This window comes from Monodelphis domestica, chromosome 3, assembly GCF_027887165.1.
Source record: "Monodelphis domestica isolate mMonDom1 chromosome 3, mMonDom1.pri, whole genome shotgun sequence".
Taxonomy (NCBI): Eukaryota; Metazoa; Chordata; class Mammalia; order Didelphimorphia; family Didelphidae; genus Monodelphis; species Monodelphis domestica.
Genome location: NC_077229.1, coordinates 6517410 through 6536432, shown reverse-complemented (window position 1 = coordinate 6536432; position 19023 = coordinate 6517410). Strand labels below are relative to the sequence as shown.

Sequence of the window (19023 nt, the reverse complement as noted above, 5' to 3'; positions counted from 1 at the left end):
CTTTGCCAGAGGACAGTCCTCCCAGTGGGGAAGGCCCTCCTCCTCCCTCCCTCCATCCCTGACTGCCCGGCCTTCTTCCAGCTTTCTGGCCTCCTGGGTTCTCTTCCCCCTTCCTGCCAGCCTCCATTCAGTCCCAAGCCTGACTTTCCTAGGAACCAGCCTTCCTGCCATCAAATCCCCCAGGATGCTCTTTGGCACTCCCAGCCCTAATGGCCCCATCACCCTCCTCCCTGCCATACCTTCTGCTCTGAGGCACACCAGCCTCCTGGGCTGGTGGGGGGCAGAGGTGTCCTTGAACAGTACCTCCAATTCCTGGCCAGGAGCATCTTCTCTGGCTGTCCCCCAGGTCGGCTAACAGGCTCTCCCTTCCCAGCCCGGACCACTGCCCTCCATGGCTTCCCTACAGTCCAAAGAACAATCTCGCCTCCTCCAGTTACTCCTCCTGAACTCTTCACTCTCTGCCCTCTCTTTGGTCACTATTGCCTGTTTAGCCTGATAGTGTGCATGGGGTGACTGAAGCAGAGGCTGCCCAAGGGGAGGACAGAAGAGCAGGACCTCCGAGGTCTGGGGCCCAGAGGCTGGGAGGAAGGGCTCCTGGGTCCTAATTGGCGCAGTAACTCTGCATCCGGTACAGCCCCTACCCCAGAGCAGCCCGGGGGATACACAGTACCCCGCAGGAAACTGCATCCGGTACTGCCTGCCCCCCCCCCCCGAGACACCCCCCTCCAGGTAGGACGTTTTAGCAGAAAAGAAGATCCTGAGGAGGCTTCCAGAGGCCACAGCCGACCCCTGTCAGACACCAGAACAGCCCCAGGATATACCGTTCCCCGCAGGAAACTCGCACCCCGGCGCTGCCCGCCCCACTCCGCTCCGGGCCCAACCAGCCCAGCCCAGATGCAGAGTCCCAGGACGTGGGGAGAGGGGAGGGGCTCGCAGCTTAGGGGGAGATCCAGGAATTGGGCTCCAGGAGGCACAGGCGGGAGGGGTCTGCCCCAGAGAGACTCGTAAAAGGGAGGATTCGAACTCAGTCCTGCTCTCTGCCGCCCACCCTCCCCCAGGCTCCACTCCCTCTAGCCGCTCCCCACTCGGCTCCCCTTTTCCGCCACCACATCATAATTACCGAGGTTATAGGCGCGGGGCGGAGGAAGTTCCACAGCAGGTTAAGGAGCCCCGGAGGGAAAAGCTTTGGAAGAGGAGGAGGAGGTGGGACTGGGTACTCTGTTCACTTCCGGTTTCCCGGAAGCCTCTGCGCCGCCCGGTTCCCAGTTTAGATTGCCCCGCCCTGCCCTGTGGAGCTGTTCCTCCCTCTCTCCCTCCTCCCCTCCTTCAGAGCCTCCCTTTCGCGTCTCCCGGGTGAGTCCCGCCTCCCTCCCCGCCCCTCCACAGTGGCTCCAGGCGCCAGCGCTGCAGTCTTGGGGGTTCCGAGAGGAAAGAAAAGCGTTCCGGGGCCTCAGGCGTGTGGAGTTCCAGGCTCTTCTGGGCCCTAAGACAGTGCGGGGGCCTCAGGGAGATTCTCCCCCCGCGCTGGTGGCAGAGAAGTGGGGGCGGGCTGGGCGATTCGGTCCTCGAGCGGAAGGAGCTCCCCAGGGGGGCGGGGCTTTGGGTAGCCTCGGTCTCGGGCACCAATGAAGGCCCGAAGAAGGGCGCGTTTCCACCGCGGGAAGTTCCCAGCCAGGTAGCAGAAGTTTAGTAACGGGAGAGCTCGCGTGCCTGGGAAGTGGAGGCGGCGACCTCCGGGGATGGAGGGAGGTTCCGCCGACCTTGGTACTGGGATCAAGGGCGTGGGGAGCGCCTCTAGGACGAGGAAGGCAAGCTGAGGGGATGTCCTGGGTCTCTTGACTGTGGGCTTTCCCGACCGAGGGGCGCATGCGCGGGCCAGTCTTACAGCCACTCCCCATCCTGAAGAGAAGAAAGCTCCAAGTAGCCTTGCTGAGCCTCGCAGTGGGACCGAGCAGAACGGAGGCTTCCCTGCAGTTAGAGGAACCCCGCGAGGCTGTCATGGAACAGGAAGGGAGTCTGAGAGCTCCTCAAGACCGCAGACGTGGGGACAGTTTTACTATATTAACCGGGACCGGCAGCTGGGGAGCTCCCTGAGGGCACGGGATGCCCGCCGAAGCCCTGGATATCCCTCATAGCTTATAGCCTATGACCCGGCACAGAGCGAGCCCTCCTGCATGCTTCTGGGTACTAAAGAGCTCCAAGGGGATAAGCTCAGCCCTTCTGGCACCTGCGGGAGAGTTCCAGGCCCTTCAGTCCCAGGCAGGGACTTAGTACAGGGTCACAGAGCGATCCCCTGGAAGGAAGCTGTTAGGAAATGGAGTCCTGCAGCCTCAACTTACATCTGGGGAAACTGAGGCTCAATCTGAGGCCCACAACAAGGGGCCATCTGAGGGATTCTGGTTGGGCTTTGAACTATCTCCCCGTGCTAGGCACGAGGGGAGGAGGGTATATAATTAGAATCTTGTACCCTAAAAATACATTTCCCAGAATCCCTTTCCCTTCGTCACCACCTTATGTCCTTAGGTTTTGTAGATGAAAGTCTATGTAACCTCAACCCCTCTCTCTGTTCTGCCATTAAGGTCTGGGCAAGCTTCTCTTTACTGTTTGTTTTCATCTGTTTCCTCTACTTCGAGTGACTATTAATCTTAAATATAATACTTGGAGTTATTGGATATTAATTTTAATCTTACAAAGGGGAAGGGGGGGGGGATAGGTAAGGCTTTTCCATAAGGCTAGAACAAAGACCAGAAGTTGGCAGGTAGAGGAAACAACAGCATTGGTCGAAGGGCTGCTGCCAGCGTCCTGGCTTCTGCGTGGCTGCCGGCTAGTGGCCAGCCTCTTTCTAACAACGTCCCCTTGGATCTCAAAGGAAGAGCCCCTAGGAGATGAGTCTGGCCTGCTTGCACCTACTCAGTAAGGAATGACACACATCCAGGAGTGCCCTCATGTTGGCTCATAAAGATGAGGCTGGATGTTCTGGACTGCAACTGAGACTGGGCTACAAAGCCCCAGCTTTGCTCGGCTTTGCAGGTGGGGCTGAGGTCACCATTCCCTTTGAATAAAAGGGTTTCAGGGGAGCCCTGACCTTTCAGACTCATTTCCTTTTTTCTGGCTTTTGCTTTTCCTCAGTTGCTCTTTCATTAAAAATGATCAAAGAGAAGCAAATCTTCTGTGTTTAACTGAAGGGAGACGGAGCTTTTGGACTCACCTGGAAACAGAGAAGCAGGCTGAGGCAGTGATCCAGAACATCGGAGATAGTTGCAGAGAGCATCCTTTACAAAGGAACAGAACATATAAAGCCAAATCTCCTCCCCTCACTGTCCTGTAACCACTCCTCAGTGGGTTGTTTCTACTTCAGAATTCAGAGCTTCAAGTCCAGGAAAGGGATGGAAAGTGCCCATTTGGATGGATGTCAACAGGAAGCATCCTAGTAGTGAACTACCAAAAAGGGAAACCAGAGCAGGCCACTGGGCTTCCGGCCACTGAGCCTCTACCAATTGTAATATTGTGGATGAGAGATGGGAAATGTCTGCAGCAGTGCTGGAGAAGGTAGGACTGCTGAACTGTCAATCAAGGAGGACATTCTAATTGGAATGATGACCAGGAAGGACTGTTAAAGAAGGAAAAGACAAGCTGAGAAACTTGGTCTCTTGCCCTTGGGACAGAAAAGTCCTGCTCACTGATTTCTTTCTACAATATTCAAGTGACTGAATCTTCAAACCTGTTGGCCAATTTCCCAAAACCTAGACTATTCCACCATCCTCCAACTTAGGAATTATTTTAGGATTAGGGAAACCTCAACCCCTCTCTCCCCTCAACGACCCTACTTTTCCCCTTCTCCTAAATAAACCCCTTTTGTTTAAAGTTATTAAAGAGAGTTATCTGTTATAACAAGATACTCACTCAAAACAGATTTCCAGTGATACCAACAGTAGAAATAATTTTGATGGGGGAAGGGAGGGAGGAGAAGAAAGAAAGAGGAGGGAAGGGAGGGGATGGCAGATCTGATCCTTAATTTATCGTTTTCCTCTCAGAGTAATTCCCTAATAAAATTTGGCACCCTGAACAGACTATACCCTACCCTATAGAGAGGAAGCCAGAAGAGAAAAGACAAAATGTTTAAACAGATAGTATGTGGGATGATGGTGTTAGCCATAATTGCAGGCTATTGGGAATATAATATTATTTTTTACATTATTTTTTTATTTGGGCAATTTCAAACATTATTCCTTGGTTACAAAAATCATTTTCTATTCCTCCCTCCCCTCCTCCTACCCTTCCCATAGCCTACACGCAGTTCCACTGAATATTGCATGTGTTCTTGATCAAAACCCATTTCCATGTTGTTGGTATTTGCACTAGGATGTTCATTTAGAGTTTGTATCCCCAATCATATCCCCTTCGACCCATGTCATTAAGCAGTTGTTTTTCTTTGGTGTTTTTACTCCCACAGTATCCTCTGAATGTGGATAGTGTTTTTTCTCCTATAATCCTCTGGGTTGTTCAGGATCAATGCATTACCACTAATGGAGGAGTCCATTACATTTGCTTATACATTAGTGTATCAGTCTCTGTGTACAATGTTCTCCTGGTTCTGCTCCTTTTGCTCTGCATCACTTCCTGGAGGTTGTTCCAGTTCCCATGGAATTCCTCCACTTTATTATTCCTTTGAGCACAATAGTATTCCATCACCAATATGTACCACAATTTGTTCAGCCATTCCCCAAATGAAGAACAACCCCTTATTTTCCAATTTTTTTGCCACCACAAAGAACGCAGACATGAATATTCTTGTACATGTCTTTTTCCTTATTTCTTTGCGGTACAAACCCAGCAGTGCTATGGCTAGATCAAAGGGCAGACAGTCTTTTAGCGCCCTTTGGGCCTAGTTCCAAATTGCTCTCCAGAATGGTTGGATCAATTCACAACTCCACCAGCGCTGGGGACCATCAGTCCATGACACCTTGACAGTCACACGTGGTAGCCGGGGAAACCACAGAGTGGTCCTTGGCGAGATGTGACTTCCCACTCTATCCCCTTTGCATGTGTGACAGTTAAAAGAGTGGTTGCCTTAACTGTGACTGTGGAAATATGGTTTCAAATCAAAAATATAGTGGTCGCCATGGGAAAATTCCCAAATATTAAATATACTCAAGTCAGCTGGGTTTTATAGAGATTTTAATTAATACAAATTAAGGAATTAATGAAAGGGAGAGAGAGAGAGTAAGAGGAAATAATGAGAAAAAGGCTAGGCCAGTTTAGGCTTAAGCCTTAAAATAGAGATCAGTCAGTCTTTAATCCACTCACCACAAGATTTGTCCCAAGCAAGATTCTAGTGTTCAGAGAGACCCACCAGTTTAGTTCCTGAGCTCCACTTCAGCTTCCAAGGCTGAATCCTCTTCCAGAGCTCTTCTGATTCTCCTTGTAAAGAGAATTTTCTCCTATGTCACCTCCCCTAAGTTCTCACATCTACCAATCACAGTAGACGTTTTCACAGGACTGACCATTCCTAATTCACATCTTCTTTAGTTCTCAACTTCTCTGGGTAGACTAAAACTTCTGAGTAAGTTCATACCTCTTTGCCCCTTGCAAGTTTGCAAGTTGCCTGACCTTTTAGTGATGAATTTGACCTACATAGGTACTTATCACCTTTTTGTATTAGATCTAAAAATAGACTTAGCTCAAGGGTCTTAGCTTCACTTTAAGTATGGGTTAAGTACTTTTCATTGTTCAGTAAAGAGTTTACAACTTTATCTTCCCCTAAAGTATGCTTAAGTATGGGTGGAGTAGAGTTCTCACATTCCTGATCAAGTACCTTCATTGTTTAAAATGGGGAATGGTCTTAACCAAGTGTTCTGAAGTAGGGTCTGAGAATTTTTAAGATTCACACATGACTTCTTTCATCAATGCCCCTTACCTATGAATTGACATGATTATTATTCCCCCTAGTCTCAAAAGAAATAATGCAAGAGCAAAACACCTGTACCCTAATTCTCCAAAACATCACCAAAAGACCAGACCCTTAAACTCAATCCCAAAAAGACTATCATGGGTTAACTTTTACTTAGGTACATAATTCCCAGCAAAACTGCAGTTACAGGCCAAGCCAAAAACTGTCCCACATACAGAAGCCTATTCTCATGAAGTCAGCACACAAATCGATCATAGAGGCCCAAGCGATAAGTACATCAAGCTTCAGTATGCCTCAGTGACTCGATTACACATATCAGTAACTCCCAAGAAACCACCAGTCTAAATTTGAATTGTGTTCCCAGATCCCTCAGCCTCCATATGATTGTTGAATTGTCCTCCAAGAATTGCTAATTAATTATTCCATTTTATTAAAAGCAATAGGTAATTTTCCTTGATTGTTTGTAAGCTCAAAATTTCTCACAGGGTAATGAGAAAAGCAAGCCACCTGTGACAGAAATCATTTATCTTGTGTGCAACCTTTATTCTGTCTGTAATCACAATACAAGAATATAGAATGTTAATCAAGTGATTTGTTAAAAGTTGATGTATCACTTTTCCAATTATCTCTCTTTGATTTTGTATATATGCATGCCAAGAGAATGGGTATAAAAATAAAGATCAGGCATCGGGAAAATGGAGCAGCTGTCAGATGCAAAGCAATCCCATGGCTGTTACCATTAAGCTGTCTTCCATTTGTTATATTTGTTGACTGATCATTAGCCACCAGTCGGGATACCCTGGAGTCTCGGGCAAGGGTGGACTTTGCCCATGACACACCAGCAATTCATTAATGTCCCAACTTTGCCACATCCCCTCCAGCATTCATTACTTTCCATAGCTGTCATGTTAGCCAATCTGCTAGGTGTGAGGTGATACCTCAGAGTTGTTTTGATTTGCATTTCTCTGATTATCAGAGATTTAGAACTTTTTCATGTGCTTATTAAAGGTTTTGATTTCTTTGACTGAGAATTGCCTATTCATGTCCCTTGCCCATTTATCAATTGGAGAATGGCTTGATTTTTTGTACAATTGATTTAGCTCTTTGTAAATTCAAGTAATTAGACCTTTGTCAGTGGTTTTGTTGTGAAGATTATTTCCCAGTTTGTTATTTCCCTTTTGATTCTGGTTACATTGGTTTTGTTTGTACAAAACCTTTTTAATTTGATGTAGTTAAAATTATTTTATATTTTGTGACTCTTTTTAAGTCTTGCTTGGTTTTAAAATCTTTCCCTTCCCAAAGACCTGACATGTATAGTATTCTGTGTTCACCTAATTTACTTATAATTTCCTTCTTTATGTTCAAGTCATTCACCCTTTCTGAGTTTATCTTGATGTAGGGAGTGAGGTGTTGGTCCAAGCCTAATCTCTCCCACACTGTCTTCCAATTTTCCCAGCAGTTTTTGTCGAATAGTGGATTTTTGTCCCAAAAGCTGGGATCTTTGGGTTTGTCATAGAGTGTTTTGCTAAGGTCCCTTACCCCAAGTCTATTCCACTGAACCTCCTTTCTGTCTCTTAGCCAATACCAAATTGTTTTGATGACTACTGCTTTATAGAATAGTTTGAGATCTGGGACTGCAAGGCCACCTTCCTTTGCATTTTTTTTCATGATTTCCCTGGATATCCTTGATCTTTTGTTCTTCCAAATGAACTTTTTTTTCTAATTCAGTAAAAAAAAAGTTTTTTGTAAGTTCAATGAGTATGGCACTAAATAAATAGATAAGTTTGGGTAGGATGGTCATTTTTATTATGTTAGCCCTTCCTACCCTGAGCAGTTAATATTTTTCCAATTGCTCAGATCTAGTTTTAGTTGTGTGGAAAGTGTTTTGTAGTTGTGTCCATAAAGTTCCTGTGTTTGTCTCAGCAGATAGATTCCTAAGTATTTTATATTGTCTAAGGTGATTTTGAATGGGATTTCTCTTTCTAATTCCTGCTGCTGCAATGTGTTGGAGACATATAGAAATGCTGATGACTCTTGTGGGTTTATTTTGTATCCTGAAACTTAGCTAAAGTTGTTGATTATTTCCACTAGCTTTTTGGTTGAATCTCTAGGATTCTTTAAGTAGACCATCATATCATCCGCAAAGAGAGATAGCTTGGTCTCCTCATTTCCCGTTTTAATACCTTCAATTGCTTTTTCTTCTCTAATTGCTACTGCTAGTGTTTCTAGTACAATGTTAAATAATAGAGGTGATAATGGGCATCCTTGTTTCACTCCTGATCTTTTTGGGAAGGCTCTTAGTTTATCCCCATTGCAGATGATGTTTGCTGATGGTTTTAGATAGATACTGTTTATTATTTTTAGGAAAGACCCTTCTCTTCCTATACTTTCTCATGTTTTAAATAGGAATGGGTGTTGTATTTTGTCAAAGGCTTTTTCTTCGTCTATTGAGATAATCATGTGATTTTTGTTGGTTTGCTTGTTGATATGGTCAATTATGTGGATGGTGTGAATCTTAAAACTACTCAGACTCTACTTTAGAAGATTTGATTAAGCTATTCCCCTATTTTAACAATGGAGATACTTAATCAGGAATATATTGGGAACTTTTAAAATTACTCCACCCTACTCAGATAGTGCCTTAGGGGAAGATAAAGTTGTAAACACCTGATTGAACAATGAAAAGTCCCCAACTCATACCTTATAGTAAAGCTAGAACCTTAAGCTAGGTGGTCTATTTTTAGATCTAATACAAAGAGGTGCTAAGTACCTAGAAAGGTTAAATTAATCACTAAAAGGTCAAGTAACTTAAAAAAGGAAAGCTTAACAAAGAGGTGTGAAATACTCAGAAGATGTAATTTAACCAGAGAAGGTGAGGACTAAAGAGTGGTGAGAACTAATAATGGGCAGTCCTGGGGGAAAGCGTCTACTGTGATTGGTAGATGTGAAAATTTAGGGGAGGTGACATAAGAGAAAATTCTCTTTAAAAGTAAGTCAGTTGAATTGAGTGGATGCTGAACTCAGTTCAGGAGATCCAGTGGAAGACTGGAGCTTGCATGGAGACGATTTTGTAGTGAGTGATAAAGACTGACTCGCTCTCCCTTAGGCTCAGCCTGAGCCAGAGCAATTTAAAATTCATTCTCTCATTCTCTCTGTCTCTCTATCTCTATCTCTCTCTCTGTCTCTGTCTCTCTCTCTTTCCCTTAATTCCTTCTTTCTTTATTAATTAGAATCTCCATAATTCCAGCTGACTTGGATATTTTCATATTTGGGTATTTACCATGGCGACCACTTATTTTAGATTTTAAGTCAAAACACTAAAAATTATCCTTTACATTTTTGGCCAAAAAACCTTTACAGTTTTTAACATTTACAATAGTTGTCCTAATATTGAACCATCCTTGCATTCCTGGTATAAATCCTACTTGATCATAGTGAATAACCATCCTGCTCACTTACTGGAGTCTTTGCTAGTATCCTATTTAAGATTTTTGCATCTATGTTCATTAGGGAGATTGGTATGTAGTGTTCTTTGTCCATTTTTTACTTGCCTGGCTTTGGAATCAGTACCATATTTGTGTCATAAAAGGAATTTAGTAGAACTCCCTCTTAGCTTATTATGTCAAATAGTTTGTATAGTATTGGGAGTAGTTGTTCTTTGAATGTTCAATAGAATTCACGTGTGAATCCTCAGGCTCTATGTTTTTTTCTAAAGATTGTAGAGCTGTTGGTACTATGGAAGTGATTGGAGCTACTGGAAAACCAGAGAGAGTAGCAAAACTACTTATTACTGATTACCTTAGGTCCACTGACCATGGAGCACGCAATTCTTTGTATGCCAGAATGTCCAATGACATTCTGGGTCTCAGGTGGGATTTGCTTTGTAAATTGTGAGCAACAATTCAATATACTGACACTGAGGATATAGCATTACAACTCCCAGAAGAATCTCTGAAAGCTTTTCCATTGCTGTTCTTAGATTCAGTCAGTGCAGAGAATGAAATGAATCCCATCTATCCTATTCCTGAGAATATACCAGAAGATTTATGGCCAAAGTCTTCCACAGATGTAGGCCTATTGAAATCAGCTAATCCAGTAATAATGAGAACCAAGGAAGGACAAGTTCCTTGTGTTCCTCAATGTAAAGAAGCTATAGACGGAATAAGACCTATTATTGAGTCCCTAATTCAACAAGGGATCATAATACCACCTTTTTCAGATTATAATACTCCCATTCTGCCAATAAACAAAAATTTGATCAATATGGCAGAATTGTCTATAGATTCATACTAGATTTGAGAGCTATAAATGATCATGTAATAAAGGCTCATCCTATAATACCAAGTCCAGCTGTTATAATCTCATCCATTCCAAGTCAAGCAAGATATTTCACCATGGTAATGTTCAGCATTTTTCTCAATACCAATTCACAAGGATTCTCAAAAGATCTTTGCTTTCATATGGGACAGTGCCCAATGGACTTTCACTCATCTTCCACAGGGTTACTATGATAATCTGAGCCAATTCCCTCAAATTTTGAACAGAGACCTTAAAACAATATCATTCAAGGAAAGTAAAATAGTACATTTTGTAGATGATATCCTCCTAGCATTTCCATCTGCTAAAGTGTATTTAAGAGATAGCAAGATTCTTTTGATTGAATTATGTAAAGGTGGACATAAAATCTCTAAAGCAAAACTTCAGTGTATAGTGAACCTCTCATGACCTCATGGGAATAGAGTTCCTCTTCCTAGGTGTTTGCGACATACTATTCCTGGTGAGTAAGCCAAAACATAGAAATCTGAGTTCAAGGCTGCATAAACAGTTCTAAGAAATCCTGAGAACGAGCTAACTCCCCTGTTCACATTCTGGGGAGGATTGGAGAGGATAATTGTTTCTCTCGAGAAGAGCTTTAAATCTTGTTTGCTGCTTACAATAAAGGTTCATTATTCCTGATTTGATAATGTTCCAGTCTTTCATTCTTGCAACTCTGTAGAAGTACCCAGCAATGTTGTGAACAGGGATGGACAGGGACCAATATCCAGGTAAGAGGCTTCTTTGGGTGAGGTATAGACTTTGCTTTGCATAATGCCTGGGACCCTAGAAGCCTCTCCTGGACTCGGTCCTTGTTGGGAAAGACTGAATGACTTTCAGTTTTGGATTTGACATGACCAAAGCTTACTAGACAGTCTTTCCCCAATTCCTTCTTTCTAGTCTTATTCCTCTTCTCTAATGCTCTAAAACAAAATCCTTTTCTGACTGTTTTCTCAGAAGGGGTGGTTTATCAAACAGGAACAGGGAAGGTTAAGATGGAGGGATTAGATGCACAGGCAGTTTATGTCTTCTCTGCTCAGCCGAGCCAAACAGATGTGGTTTCTGTATTCTTCCTCCATTCCTCTAAACTATTTGCTTGTCTAATCTAAAGGCAGGTTGCTAGTGTCTTTCTTGGGAAGGCACACGTCGAGACAAGTCTTTGGGGTGACCTCCGTGAGGTTTCGGGGTTGAACAACCCTCACACAAAAAAATGAGTCATTCTGCTCCTTTGATAGATATTCAGGTGAATTCAGGAATGCTTTATGATCCTCCAGCAAAAGGGAAAGATAAGGAAATCCTCAGGTATCCCAATGTTTGGTCCTGAGCTCCTGTCTCAGCCTCCTGTCTCCTACTGAGTCCAGAGAACAAAGACCCTCTCTTTTGTTCTATTTCCCACAAGCCTCTTAGCTCCTTCCAATTGTCACACTCCTGTCCTTCAAACTTGCTTGCAATACTTCAACAGGTCCCTTTCTGGGCCAAGCTTATTCCTACAGCACTAATGAGGTTTTATTCCTTTTTTTTTTTACAACCCTTACCATCTATCTTAGATTCAATACTAAGGTAGAAGAGCAGGAAGGATTAGGGAATTGGGCTTAAGTGACTTGCCCAGGGTCACACAGCTAGGAAGCCTCTGAGGTCAGATTTGAATTTAGGACCTCCCATCTCTAGGTCTGGTTCTCAAACCACTGAGCAACCTAACTGCCATGGTTTTCTTCCTTTATGAATTTTCCCAGGCTGAGAAATCTGGAGCTTGACTAGAATGTCTTCCCACATTCACTGCATTCATATGGTTTTTCTCCAGTATGTTTTCTGATGTCATTTCAGTGTTGTGATACATGGAAAAGTTTTCCCACAATCACTGTATTTAAACTGTTTCTTTCCATTATGAATGCTGAAGTGTTGTGCAAGATCTGACTTCTTTCAGAAGACCTTTCCACATTCACTGCATTCATATGGTTTCTCTCTAGTATAAATTCTACCATGATGAGTAAGATCAGTTTTCTGAGAGAATGCCTTCCCACATACACTGCATTGATGAGGTTTTATTCCAGTATGAGTACTCCAGTGCTAAGTGAGGTTATGTAAAAATGGAGATTTTGAACCCTAGCCATCAATCCCCAGAAGTCCTTGGCATTTCCCAGAATTCCCGATAATCTCACCTAGTGAGAACACAATTGGTATTTAACTGGCAGTAACGCCTCCCAGGCTCTTCTCTTCCATTGCAATGATGTAGCAAGTTAGCTAAGCACAGGGATTTTGAATGGGCTAATCAGCCATAGCACATGGTTTTTATTTTGTATCCTTGATTTCTAATAATCCTTAATAAACCTCATAAAATATAATATTTTTATTATTAGAGATATAATTTAATTTTTACAGTTAGAGCTTAATCAGAATGTCTTCCCACATTCACTGCATTCATAGGGTTTTTCTCCAGTGTGAGTTCTCTGATGAATAGTCAGGGTTGTGTAATGGGGAAAAGCTTTCCCACATTCCCTCCATTTAAAAGGTTTCTCTCCAGAATGAATCCTATAATGTCATATAAGATCTCTCTTTTGGGGGAAGGCCATTCCATGTTCGTTGCATTCAAAAGGTTTATTTCCAGTGTGGATTCTGTAGTGTTGTATAAGACTTATCTTGAATTGGAAGGTCTTCCCACATTCACTGCATTTAAAAGATTTCTCTTTTCTCTGAATACTAGGGTATTGAAAAAGATCTGTCTTCCAGCATTTAGCCAATTCGTTACTATTTTTTTCTGTATTAGTTCTCTGGTGTAGACTAAATTCATTAGTAGGAAAGAATTCTCTTTTTCATGAACTTTCTCTTCAGCATGAATTCCATATCTTTTCATGCAATCTGAATCATAATCCAAGGCTTTCTGGCATTTGTTAACCTTTGAATAGATTTGATTACATTGTCTTTGGTCTGAATCCATGTAGCTCCTTCTCTGGATATCACCTGCATGGAAATTTATTACTCCAGATATTTCCTGTTTTGGAAAAAAGTCTAGCTCTGAGCTAGAGAAACTGCTATAGTTACTGTATTCACAGCCTCTCATTTCATTGGCATTCATTTCTGTTTGGATGACTACTTTTATTTGTCTAGAATGTTTCTTTTCATTGTTCTCTTTCTTTAATCTGTCATGATACTCCCAGGTTTTCCTCATCTTGGGGATGCATGGGTCATCCCCCAAGAATGTTTTCTGGGAGAAGTGTTCCATAGAAATACTCATCTTTGCAGCCAACTCCTTGGTCTGAGGTGCAGTGCCCCAATCTGTAAGAAAGAAAAAATGTAAAGACCCTTTTCCTTGAATGAATAAGTTTTTGTCTAGGCTTCACTTTCCTCAATAATCTGGCTATTATAAATACTGTATAATCAATTTGTATATCTTCTAAAATTTCTTTGCATTTAGCCTATCCTTTGATATAGCCATATGCTACTTCTGAGTCTGTACCCTGAAGAGACAAGGAAAAATACTTGTTCAAAAATATTCATAGCCACACTCTTTGGCAAAAAATTGGAAAATGAGGGGGTATCCATCAATTGGGGAATGGCTGAACAAATTGTGGTATCTGATTGTGATGGAATACTATTGGGCTGAAAGGAATGATGAGCTGTAGGAATTCCATGTGAAATGGAAGGGTCTACATGAAATGATACAGAGCGAAAGGAGCAGAACCAGGAGAACATTGTACACAGAGACTGATACACTGAGGATTAGAAATACATCAAATGTAAGAGACTTTCCTACTAGTAGCAATGCAATGACCCAGGACAGTCCTAAGGAATTATGAGAAAGAACATATCCACATCCAGAGAAAGAGCTGTGGGAGCAGAAATGCAGAAAGAAAGCATATGATCGATCATGTGGTTTGATAAAGATGTGATTGGGGTTTTGAGGTTAAAAGATCTCTCTATTATGAATATGAATAACATGGAAATAGATTTTGAACAATGATATATGTATAACCCAGGAGAATTGCTTGTCAGTTCCAGGAGGGGGGAGGGAAGAGGGGTGGAAAAAATCATGAATCATGGAACCATGGAAAAATTCTAAATAAGTTAATTTTTTAAAAACTAAACACCTAATGAATAAAAAAAAATTTCTTTGCAATCACCACATTTATCCACTCATCCAACCCAATATTTCACTGGGTGATTCTACCAAAACTAATGCAGAAGGCATATGATCAATAGAAATACAGACTCCTGCTGGCTCTTGAGGAAAATTCATTTTAATGCTATGTCATTTGATTTTTAATATTAATCTGTAATGTTCCCTTGTCTATTAAAATCTCCCCCATCTCTTGGCCTAGTTCTATTTTAGCCTAGCTCTCATTCTAGCCTACTAGTGGGATAGCTAAGTCAAAAGCATGTGCAGCTGCTGTCTAGTGTAAGGGAATAAAATTAAGGGTTTGACTAAATACATGAGAATTTTAAGATAATACTGTGGTTGCCAATTTAAAAATATTATAGCTCAAGTCAAAATCTTTTAGTAGTTTTGTTTACAAAAAGGTAAAAGGGGTGAAAGTAGAGAAATATAAAAGAGAGTAGAGAAGATGTCTAGCCTATCTTAAATCTGTGATGGTGAACCTATGACACAAGTGTCAGCACTGACACGCATAGCCATTTCCAATGACACATGGATGCATGTGGGCTCAGTGTGCCTTGGGGCCCAGGAACTGCCTGGGGAGCTGCGTGCCCACAGCTATGGCCATGGCCATGCCCTGGCCTGATCCAGGGGAGGGCTACTCCATGAGCTGGTTCTGGCCACTGGGCAGAGGGTGAGTGGAAGCGGTGTGCACCAGGTGGCTGGGGCACAAGGGGCTCCTGAAGGGATAGGGAGGAGGAGCGTGTGGGCAGAAGGAGTGGAAGGAGCATCTGCAGGCAGGTAGGCAGGCAGCAGTCTCTACTTTCACAGCACCCCTGGGTCAGCTGGAGTGGGGGAGGGGAGGGGCAGGGTGGGGCCAGTGGAAGACGGCATGGCTCCAACCCACATGCAATGTAAGAATGCCTGGATCTGATTACCAGACACTTTTAACACCCTGAAAAATATAGCAATACCTTTACTCACAATTTTCCCCTCTATGTACTTTTGTGAGACCTTATTCTCAGCGTTTAATGATATCAAAACCAACAAAAGAAACAGATTGAAAGATGAAGTTAGTAGTGCTTGCTTGGGCTTGAAGTATACAAAATACCAACCTTCAATTGAAAATTTAAGCAATGGAATTCAGCAACAAAAAGTCACTAAGAGGCAGGTTAGTTAAAGAATTCCCCCTCCCCCTCACTTATCTTAGCTCATGGCACCCCATACAAGTGATTTATAATATCAAGACCAACAAAAGAACAAAGAAGTCACTAAGCAGGTAAGTGAAATAATTAGTTTTTGGTTTACTAAATACAGTTATATATTACAATAATACATTTTTGTTATTTAAACTAAATATCATGAAATTATAGTTTTTTTCTCAAAGTGACACACCACCCGAATTATGCCTGTTTTTCTGGCGAATTTTGACACACCAAGTTCAAAAGGTTGCCCTAAATGTTGCTCTAGTCCCTGAGTCAGCTCAGGAAGGCATGTTAATCCTCAGCTGGAAGACCCGGTGGTGAATTAAACAAGGGTTCCACACATGCCTCCTCTAAGAGGGGAAGGCCTCTCTGGAATTAATCTCTCCAGAAGCCAGGAAAGGAAGGTCAGTTTCTCACCCAAACAAAGCTCCAAAGGAAAAGATCCAGGACCAGTCTTACCATAAGCAATCCAAGAGCCAGAGTACCAGGTCGAAGTCCCAAGTTACAAGCCACAGGCCCAGTCAAAGATCCTCCAAGCCCAAGATTCAGGCCGAAGACCCCATTGGACAGGAAGTTTAGGGCTTTTATAGTCCTTTTTCCATGTCACTTCCTGTCCTCCACTTTACAGGAGCCAATTGCTGCCTTTAAATTTGCTTAGCACTGCCCAGGGAGTGGTCAGCCACTTCTGGAGTTGTCACCCACTTTAGTAAATGGCTTCAGGACCTCCCCTACTTAGTGTTAAGTAGGGGTCTTTTCAGTTTTTGTTAATTTAAAAATAGGCAAGGGGAGAGTTAATTCTATCTTCACACTAGCATGGCTCTAACCAATTCCCAGCTACATCAATAAGGTGCCTAAGGATTTAGCATCAGCACACATTTTTTATACCAATTCCTCTCCTCCAAGATAGTCATTGGTTTAAGCTGGGGTTTTCACACTCCTCTCCTCCTCCACTTGCCTTTTCATTGTCCTTAGTGTGATACTAATTTTCAGTTTTTTGTTTTCAATATCCTCAGTCAAATGTTGCTATTAAAACAAAAGACAGGCCTTTACTTCTAGGAAAAGTGTTGGGTCATTAAAGGGACTTTGCAATTTTCTGAAAGCAATCTAGCCCACTCTCCCACAAAACTTTATGTGGTGCCTTCTATTTTGCTAGTCTTTTCTAGGTATTAGAGACATAAAGATTAGAGTGAGATAGATCTGTTTCCATTGGGGTAGAGCAGTGATGGCCAACCATTTAGAAACCAAGTACCCAAATTGCACTCTCACACTACACGTGAGCCACCCCCTTACCCCAGACAGGAGTGGGAGGAAATGCTCCCATTAGGCTGTTGGGCAGAGAGGAGGGTGAAGTTCAAAATTTCCTCAGGTGCAGTGGAGAGGTAGAGGGGAGCAGCCCCCTCTGGCACAAGTGCCGTAGGTTCACCAACAGGAAAGTAGGGGATAAGTATGGGGGAAATGTAGAGAAAAGGGAATGCCTCATCATTTGAGGAGCCAGCAAACACAGAGGAGAGGGCTGTATGAGAAAGGTCTTTACTCTTGGAGGTACTATTATAACTAGAAAGAGAAGATAAGTTGTAGGAAAACAATGTGATTTTCCTAAAGCGATACTCTGTTTGGCATTCATAGCCCTTTAGGACCCAAATCCCCCCTACCTTTCCAATCTTCTTCTGTCTTACTTCCTATCACATCCTCTTAGGTTCAGTGACATAGGCCTCTTGGTTGTTCCATGAACAAGACACTCATCTCTTGGTCCCTGGCTGCCTCTCATGCCTGATGTTCTCCCTCCTCCCTTTTGACCTGACTCCCTGGCTTCCTTTAAACTCAATTAAATCCTTTTTTTTTTTTAAAGCTGGAAGCTTAATAGATTTTATTGGAGGGAGTATATTTGATGGGTACTTGACAACTAATAGATCAGGCAGCTATCTTCTTTTGCTTACCCTCCTCCCTTTATGTCTCCCTTTCTCCCTCTTCCTCCCTTGTCTTGAGCCTATTCAGCTTCCCTCCCCCTTTCTTCTTCAGCTACCTTCTATGTCATTCAGGGTGAGCTATGAAGTTTCAGAGGAAACACTCTTTTCTTTATCTCAAGTAAGGGTTTATTGGAGAAAACAGGAAAAGGTAGAGAATGGAGGTAAGAGGATTGGGGTTTTCCCTATTATCTACAATGAGTCTTAGATTGGAGGATATTGAGAGAAATGGCAATTCAGTCACTACCATGAAACAGAGCAAGTCAGAGAGAGATATAGAATATTGTCCTCCTTCTGCCTTCAAATCAGTCAGGCCACCTCCAACTTGATTACCCCAAGTCCCAGAGATAGACCCAGCTTCTTCCTTCAAAGTCACCACCATCAGCCAAGAAGCCCAGAAATCAGTCAGCAGTTAGCTCTTGCCTTCAACTGTTTCCCAGTCACATTCCAAATGGAATCTTCCTTTGATTGACTGCTGATCAACCTCCAGCCATTGCTTCTTGTCCTTTTGCTTGCCTTATAATTTCTCTCCTTTCCACAAAGCCTTCCCTGTTGGTCTCTTAATCTGGGGCAGGCCCTCTGTTATTCCCTATGTCTCTTGTATATATATTTGTTTCCATGTTGTTTTCCCTATTGGATAACGAGCTCTCCATGTTGTTTTCCCTATTGGATAATGAGCTCCTTGGGGGCAGAAACTTCCTTTTGCCTTTTAGTAGCCCCAGAACTTCACTTAGTACAGTTCCTGGCACCCAGTAGGTGCTTAATAAATGTTGATTGACTTTTAGTAGATAACATGCCAGGCTCTGTGGCTGTTGGGCTGTTCTTCTGTCAGTCAGTAGGGGTGAAAACTAAAGGGAGTGTAGAGAGGGAGGCATGGGAAGAAGGGTGCAGGCTCTTCCATTGATGAAAGGTTCGGACATTTCTTTCTCCTGGATAGTTGTGACAGCGGTTGATGCTGCCTGGGCAAGGGTTCCTTCTGCCCTCTTCTCCCAAGAGAACATCAGTGCCTTGGAGGCAGGGACTCTCACACTCTATTTGCACTCAACCTGCAGCTAACAAAGGCTTGTGGACTGACTACCTCTTCCCCAGCCTCGAATGCCAGGCCCAGAGGCTGTGGTTTGTGACAAGGAAATCACTTTTAAAAGACTGATATATATATTAATTTAAGGTCGCCAAGGAATTCAGCTATGTAATTCCTAAATGAAAACTCAAGTCAGCGGTCAGCCTTTTATAGAGTTTAATTACAAACAGGAGGAAGAAAGGAATTAGAGAGAGAGAGAGAGAGAGAGAGGGAGAGAGAAAGGGGAGAGAAGGGAATAGGGCTTAAATACCCCCTCTGTTTAGGCTGGGTCAAAAGGCCCAAGCCCTTAGACAGCTGGGGCAAAGAAAAGAGATCAGTCCCTATTACTCACGTGACCAAAATGGAGAAACAGTCTCAAAGGCCCCCACCTTCAGCTTCCTTCAGAGCAAGCTTCTCAGAGCACACTCCAACCACTCCGACAAACTCCTCAACCAAAACCCCTGAGTCTTCAGACCCCC

At 43.1% G+C, this 19023-nt stretch overlaps 1 protein-coding gene and 1 long non-coding RNA gene across 2 annotated transcripts in view; one reads left to right on the top strand and one right to left on the bottom strand.

The window, feature by feature from the left end:
• LOC103095602 (zinc finger protein 883-like) overlaps positions 1–1259 on the bottom strand; it is a 39489-nt gene extending 38230 nt beyond the window's left edge. Inside the window, exon 1 of the mRNA XM_016432991.2 lies at positions 1121–1259. The gene's annotated coding sequence lies outside the window, so the exon portion shown is untranslated. The remainder of the gene's footprint in view (positions 1–1120) is intronic.
• On the top strand, positions 1260–3868 carry LOC107652151 (uncharacterized). Its single transcript, XR_001629618.2, has 2 exons — positions 1260–1353; positions 3130–3868. It is a non-coding gene; the product is annotated as an uncharacterized LOC107652151 (long non-coding RNA).
• Positions 3869–19023: the final 15155 nt, after the last annotated feature.